Source organism: Etheostoma cragini, chromosome 5 (genome assembly GCF_013103735.1).
Source record: "Etheostoma cragini isolate CJK2018 chromosome 5, CSU_Ecrag_1.0, whole genome shotgun sequence".
NCBI lineage: Eukaryota > Metazoa > Chordata > Actinopteri > Perciformes > Percidae > Etheostoma > Etheostoma cragini.
This window is the reverse complement of record NC_048411.1, coordinates 30262093-30269522: the sequence shown is the minus strand read 5'-3', so window position 1 is coordinate 30269522 and position 7430 is coordinate 30262093. Positions and strand designations below refer to the sequence as shown.

At 41.2% G+C, this 7430-nt stretch overlaps 1 long non-coding RNA gene across 1 annotated transcript in view; it reads left to right on the top strand.

Moving 5' to 3' along the window:
* The first annotated feature begins 2320 nt into the window (after nt 1-2320).
* The window catches only part of LOC117944287, a 12925-nt gene continuing 7815 nt past the window's right edge, over nt 2321-7430 (top strand). Inside the window, exon 1 of the long non-coding RNA XR_004656536.1 lies at nt 2321-2332. This is a non-coding gene — a long non-coding RNA (uncharacterized LOC117944287). The remainder of the gene's footprint in view (nt 2333-7430) is intronic.

The following is a 7430-nucleotide window of genomic DNA, read 5'->3' as shown; positions in this document are numbered from 1 at the left end:
GACCATTTTATGGGGTATTAATTGACTTGTAATTTTGACTCAATAAAAACCTTGTAAGAGTTTAATGCCGTTTTAACTTGGGATCTAATTGAAAACAGGCACTAAGCTCTCACCCCTTAACACGGTGTGCAGTGTGACAATTGGTTGTTTTTTCAAAAAGTGTATTGTTCGTATTATTTTTTTAAACAAAGAAACACGTCAGCTCACCAGCGTCACATAGATACGTTCTTGCTAACCTTTAACCTAAAACACGAAGACAAATACTCAAGACACACACACGTGCACACATGCGTGCACATGCACAAAGGGAGGGAGAGAGCTCTAGAGCAGTTTGGACTGATCACATTACCTCATCTCACATGTATTTCAGAGGCCTGAAACCTGAGATGCATTGCAATTGTTATTTTAAATCACCGTCTGGGAAAGCTGGACTCAAGGTCTACAGAGTCACTAATCCAGGGGGGGGGCTCAGAAGGGGGAGGTGCGGAGACAGGAGAGGCCACAGGGGCAGGTGGTGCATTATGAACTGACAAGTTTAGGGGTGCAGTTTCATCACGGCAGGGAAAGTGTCTTATTCGTTAAAAATAACAAATCAGGACTCTGTCGTTCATACTCTGTTTTCTTTAGAGACTTAAGCTTACATTAGGGATGGCTATATATGAATTGTAGTTAAAAGTCCAACTATGTTAGAGAGATTACAGAATGTTTGTTGGACCCGCGATCACATCGCTGCCTTTTGCGGGTTCCTGAAGGACCGGTATCAACCGGACCCGATGACATCCAAAATTTGCGTTTGTTAGAGGCAATAGAAGCATCGCTGCATGTGGCGCAATTTAACTTTACACTTGGCAGCAGGTGACGTTAGACACCGTGGACACTTCCAGAGACACATTGACGGGACGCGATGGTGCGCTCAGGTGCACCTTGTGAACTCATGGTGCATTCAGTGTTGTTGTAAAGTTCCCTTCTGCCATCTAGTGGCTCTTTTTTGTCGTTAAACAGCAATTTCCTGATGAAATAAGTTAGTTACGTTTTTAATGAGTCATTTTAACTTTGATGATATGGACTCTCATTCAAGTCCTAAAATGCGCTGCCAGGCACTGGCACCATTTTTAAAGTCTTGTTTTAACGCCGCTATCGGAAAAACATTACTAAACCCTACGATCAGAGGTTTCAAAAGTATTCACCTTCATTACTCAAGTAGAAGTATTGATACTAGGGTTTAACCCTCACGTTGTCCTCTATATCAATGTTGTTTTTAATTCCCCAAAATAACATGATTGATTCCACCCAACGCTCTTTGCCAAGTACAAATCTCTACTTTCATTAATTTTGGGGCGTCTTATTCAATTTTATAGCATTGTAAAACAAAGTGAAGTGTTTTTGAAATAGTATTGAGTAAAAGTTGACATATTCCAGTCTGTGATTATCATCAACATCCATTCCTTTAATTTTAGTCTCAATAATTCCTAATTTCTACTTTTCTAACTCAAACATTAGGTATAATTTCCTCTAAATGAGGTTTATTGAGCATCAATTCCAAAAATAACTGTAAAACTAAAGTTAATAAGTTACGTAGTGTTGAAAATTTGAAAAAAGTCACAAACATTGGAAAATAAGCGTCAAAAGTGTTGAAAAAGGGACAAAAGCGTAAGAAAAAGTTAAAAACATCGATAGAAAGCGTCAGCAAAGGTGTTGTTTTTCAATTTTGACGGGAAGACAACACAAGGGTTAAAAAGGCTTCTGTAGGAGTTGAAGTATCTACTCAAGCTTTTTACTCAAGTAAAAATGTATAAGTATTGGTTTCAAAACTACTTAAAGCATAAAAGTACAAGTAATGTAAGGGAAAAAAATTAATTTTTTCAAAATTAGACGATAAGTTTTGGAAACAATGACCTCGTGGTACTTGGGTCTGCAGAGCTTACAGTGCATACAAAAGGAGTTGTTTTTGCATCCAGCCATTTGATTGGTTGGGATATGTACACGTAGGTCTGCCGTTCCCGTGCTGGAGTGTGACGGGAGTTGTGTCATGTGCAGGACGATGGATCTCGTACAAACCAACGGGCTGTCAGGCGGTTTATGTTCATACTTTTCATTCAACCGCGGTCAAATTCACTCTATCAGGATGGCGCGATTAATCTGGATTTCTTTTATTTTTTTCAATGAAAAGCCAGAATTTGCTTTATTTTTCAGGTATGAGAACACATACGAGGAATTTGGCTTTGCGTACACAGACAAAAAAAACAATATATACACACTAATATACAGTATACACACTATAAACAGAAACCATATAGACAGGTAGAGACAATAGTACAATGAAAAGTGCAAAGTATGAAGGAGTAAATTATAATTGATAGTTATTATTATTTTAATTATGGAGCATAGTCTAAAGGGTGCTGGAATAAATATGTGATTTAAGAATTATATTACAATATGGACATTATGAACACCTGAAAATGAGAGTGATGAATAAATAATAAGTGGAACTAATAAACAGACTGAAAACAAGTCAAACTGAAATAGGAGTAAGAAGGCTATTTTTAACATGAGTAGAAGTAAAAAGTCTGCTTTAAAATAATTACTGCAGTAAAGTATATACACACCCGTTATGTCTACTTAAGTAAGGTAACAAAGTATTTGTACTTCGTTATTTGACACCTCTGCCTACAGTGAAGTGGTCGTGCAACACCTCCCTCCCTCCCTCCCTCCCTCTCTCCCTCCCTTATCTGCCACCTTATCTGTTGTATTTCTTCTCTCCATCATCGGTCCCAATCTGCGTCCGTGTCCACACCTGCAAGGTTAATGTGTGTGTGACGGGAGGGAATATTGCACGGGGCTGAGTTCAGATCCGTAAGAATACATTTCACCTCTCGGGGCTGGACAGGCAGCACGCCAGAGGCCACGGCATAACTGCTCCTTCCCTCCTATCTGCAGCCAGGTTAATTAAAGTTCCTCTTCCCCCCCCCCTCAAAGTATGCTTTTAAACAGAGTGCTGTGTGTCATTGGATTGTATTTTAGTCCTTTTAATGATGGACTCCCCTTGTGAGTGTGTGTGTGTGTGTTTGTGTGCGCGTGCGCGTGTGTACGCGTGGTTGTGTTTGAATGGACTTGCTGCACATTTCATTTCATCAATGGGTTCAAACACGTGATGCACGCAAGTTGATTTTGATGCTCCAAATACCACCGTGATTTTCGCAATCCAGTCTCACATTGGCATTGATTCTTGTTGTTAGCAGCAGCTCCATGTTGTACTCCACATGCCCAGAAGAGAGTGATTACTATCAGTAATTGCACCCACACTTAGTGGTTGATGTTGCATCACCTGCAGAATGAATTCACCAAAAAACGTCCCACTGATCCGGTTTCAAGTGACGAGAAACCCCAGATGCCAAATGGGAAATACAGTAAAAGAAGAGACCGGGTGTAAATACGGGAGCTTGACTCGTGGATCTTTCTCTTGAACAAGCCACCAAGCCACAGGCCCCCACATTCCTCTATAATGATGTGTAATACTTTGAATCCACAAGGTTAAGTTGGAGTGGAGTGTGCTGCCTGTCGGCGGACTCCGATACCGGAGTCTCACTCACACTGAGGCAGCTTTAACTTACAACTAACTAGCTGTTAATGAGCGGGCGAAATGATTACCTGAGGGATCTCTCACACACACACACACACACACACACACACACACACACACACACAATTCCACGCCTGTGCACATGCCACCACACAAAAAATATGCACTTGCACACTCAAAATATACAGACCGTTAGAAACACACAAACGTAGTTCTGTGCATACAAACAGTTTGGGAATTGTAACCAAATGTATGACCAGACACACATTAATGCAAGCATACACACTCACATACATGCACACATGCATGGAGGGCTGGATCGTTAGATCTCACAAAAATGTCAGAAAACAGTGCAACATGTGGAGCAATGTTTCCCGAAAAAGTCCAAGACGACGTCCTCAGATGTCTCATTTTATCCACAATTCAAAGACATTCAGTTTACTGTCCCAGAGGAGAGAAGGAACTCAGAGATTTCAAACCGGTCAAATTAGTAAGCAACTTTCCGATTGGTCTTTGCAGCTCAGATATCTTCTTAGATTTTGGATATTGTAATATCGGGATATTGCATAAGTGTCTTTTCCTGGTTTTAAAGGCTGTATTACAGTACAGTGATGTCATTTCCTGTGGAACCAGACTGTTCTAGCTCTTCTATTATTGGTCGTTACCCACTTTTATCTTCTCTATGTTCTATCTATGTTCATTTTATCCACATCACTGATGATCATTTCTCTAAAATCTCATTGTGTAAATTTTTTGCAAAAGCACCGATAGTCAACACTACGATATCGTTGCGGTGTCGATATCGAGGTATTTGGTCAAAAATATTGTGTTATTTGATTTTCTCCGTATCGCCCAGCCCTAGTATGAAATGATGCAAATACAAACATGTGTTCCTTGTGTTAACAATTACATTTTTTTTTCCCGCTGACCATCTCTGTTTGTAAACTCATTTATTTCATTAATTTCACCGTCTCTGTCTTCCATCCCATTGACTCCCATTGATCCGTGGCAACGGTCAAACTGTACTTAGTCTAGACCATCAGCATAAAACTTTACTTCATTATTTACTTTATTGAATCGTTGAAACAGGCTTGGTGTGTACGTTGCTGTAGGGCAAAAAGCTTCTATGAGGATACTAAAAGACTTTCTCTCTGCTTTTTCCAGTTTCATCCACTTTTTTTCCTCTCTCTCTCTCTCTCTCTCTCTCTCCCCCTTTTCTCTCCTTTCCTTGGCTGATTTATTGGATGATGATCCCTTCTTTTCCTCTCAGGGTGAGCGTGTGCTTTGGGCACCCGGCCAACGGGCCCTGCTTTAATTGATGTCAGTAATCTGGTCACCTTGAGAGATAGTTAAAAGGGCAAATCTCTATTAGCTTTAGTTTATGGCGGGCACATTAATACACACACACACACACACACACACACACACACTGACACATATATATACACACACAAACCTTTGAAAGACCATGTGTTGAAAGCTGTGCAGGAGAATGTATGTGAATGTAATACATACTGCAGATATTAGCGACAATTCTCTGGGCGCTAATCTCTCCGACTGCTGTTTGAGTAAACACGAAGGTGTAGTCTCTCTGCCCAAACCCGCCATTTCCCCCTTAAACGCTGTAGGAAATACATTAAGACCAGCGCAGAGCCAAGATAAGTTATTTCTGGTTGGATAAGCACAAGGGGATGTATCTGAGGGAGCCAAAAGAATCTACATTAAGGGGAGATATCTGTTAATTAAATCTGTCCCTGCCTGATCTCTATCTGTAACACGTAACTTACACCGCTGCTGCTGCTGCTGCTGGATGAACAAACACACGCGCACACACACACACACACACACATACACACACACCTACCTACCTTAAAATCCCAGACTTCCTTTCTATCACCCCACAGAAAAGAAAGCCCATTTCGCAACATGAAGGCAGTTCAGAGTGGTGTAGTATATTTTTAAATGGGTGATATTAATATTCTTTATCACACCGTAACACCTAATATAGATTTTATGCCCATATTATATGATTATATGCATAACAGCTAAGTATATCTTATAGAATCAGACCTCTCACTCAGCTTTCATGCAGTGCTTTTTCTAAATCCATGCTATGGAAAGAAAGAAAAGAGCTCTCTATTCCCAAAAGGAGGGGGGGGGTAAGACACAAAACATTCATATAACATCCAATTATTCAGGCTGTTTTGCTGAATCCATTCATATCTATTGCTACGAAACGTAATGAACTTCAATTTGCATGTATTCCACGTTTTTATTGCTGTCAGCGCCACATTGTCTGTCGTTGTATAAGAGCGTCAAGATCCTCTTAGGGAGGAGGTCGGGGGTGCGATGTTTGGCTCCTTCAACACAATGCTTTAAGGGGGTGGGGGGGTAGAGTTCATGTTCTGGAAGAAGTTAAGGAGAAAACACAAGACTTTCACCCAGGAAACAGGTGTTTTTCGTCCTAGGAGTGCTACTTAAATGGACCGGTGTTGCCAACCAAAACCCTAAAAAAGCTAGTTTCAGCTAGTCCTTATGGTGTCCAAACTTAACCGTCGCGTGGGAATGACGGCGCACTTTTGTCAGCTAAACTCTTAACGGTACAAATGCATTTGTCCATGCTACGCTTCTGAGACTCCGCACTTCAGCGTGCAGAGAGACAGAGACACTTCAATGTACACGCAAAGCATTCTGGGAAAGGCGGCGCTGCATTTGAATTACCTTTCCAGTAGAAGTAGACAAAAATCCTTCAAACTGGCCTTTGTGGATCTGGAAGGAAGACCGATTCAGCATCTGCACGGCCTATTTCTCACTTAAATGTTGCGTAACATGTTTCGGTGAACTATTTTCGTAAGATATGAGATCGTATTAAGTCAGGGCCGCCATGACAGTGGTTTGAAATTCTGGAGCAGCCCGACCCACTTGACACGTTCGTCCAATCATCTCCAAGTATTGAGTGTGGAGTATCAACCATGGACGTATGAGGATCAGTATCAAAAGGCAATGAGCCCTCGCGGTGCTCTGTCCCCGACTCACAGTCACCTTTTGCCAGGTACGTTTAACTGTAAAGGTTCTGGGTTTGAATCCGGGCCTTTCTGTGTGGAGTTTGTATGTTCTCCCCATGCCCTTGATCGAGGCACTGGCTCAGATCTGGAGTTGGTCTCCGGGCCCACTCCTCCCTTGAGGGACGGGTTAAATGCAGAGAATGAATTTTACTACATGTATGTGGATGTGACAGTAAAGTACCTTTTTACCTTTACCAATCCATCGCAACGTGACCAATCCGTTGTAGAGTGACCAACACCGCCACTGTTATTCTCATTAGGGGAATACAAAGGTGCTGTGTTAGTCCAGCGTATTTCTACCTGATGTCCTTCTCCAACATCCCTTCAGAAGAGTAACGTTAGTCACAGCGCTCATTCAAAGAAGGGTTCACATTAGAAAAGATCATTTTTAATTTTTATCTTCTATGTAGATGCACTCCCTACAAAATCACTGCAGTATTTGAGAAAGATTTCCAGATTTATTTTTTTATTTTTTGTATTGCAATATATATCGCAGGGGGAAAAAAATCTCAATGTTAGTTTTTTCCAATATAACGGAGGCCTAGTGCATACGTTTTTGAACGATATCGTACAGAATTATTGTACATTTAACCAGTCATGTATTCCAAATACATCTTTATGTTATTATGCAGCACGTTCTGCTTCACAGCAAAGAAAACCCTCATCACATTCTTCTTCTTCTTCTCCATTTGTTGTTCTTCAAGCGCTCAAATGTCCCGGGACTCTGTCTGGTTATTCCCGAGGAGGACAGGGGGCTTGGAGGTGACTCAGTGGGGAGGGGGGGG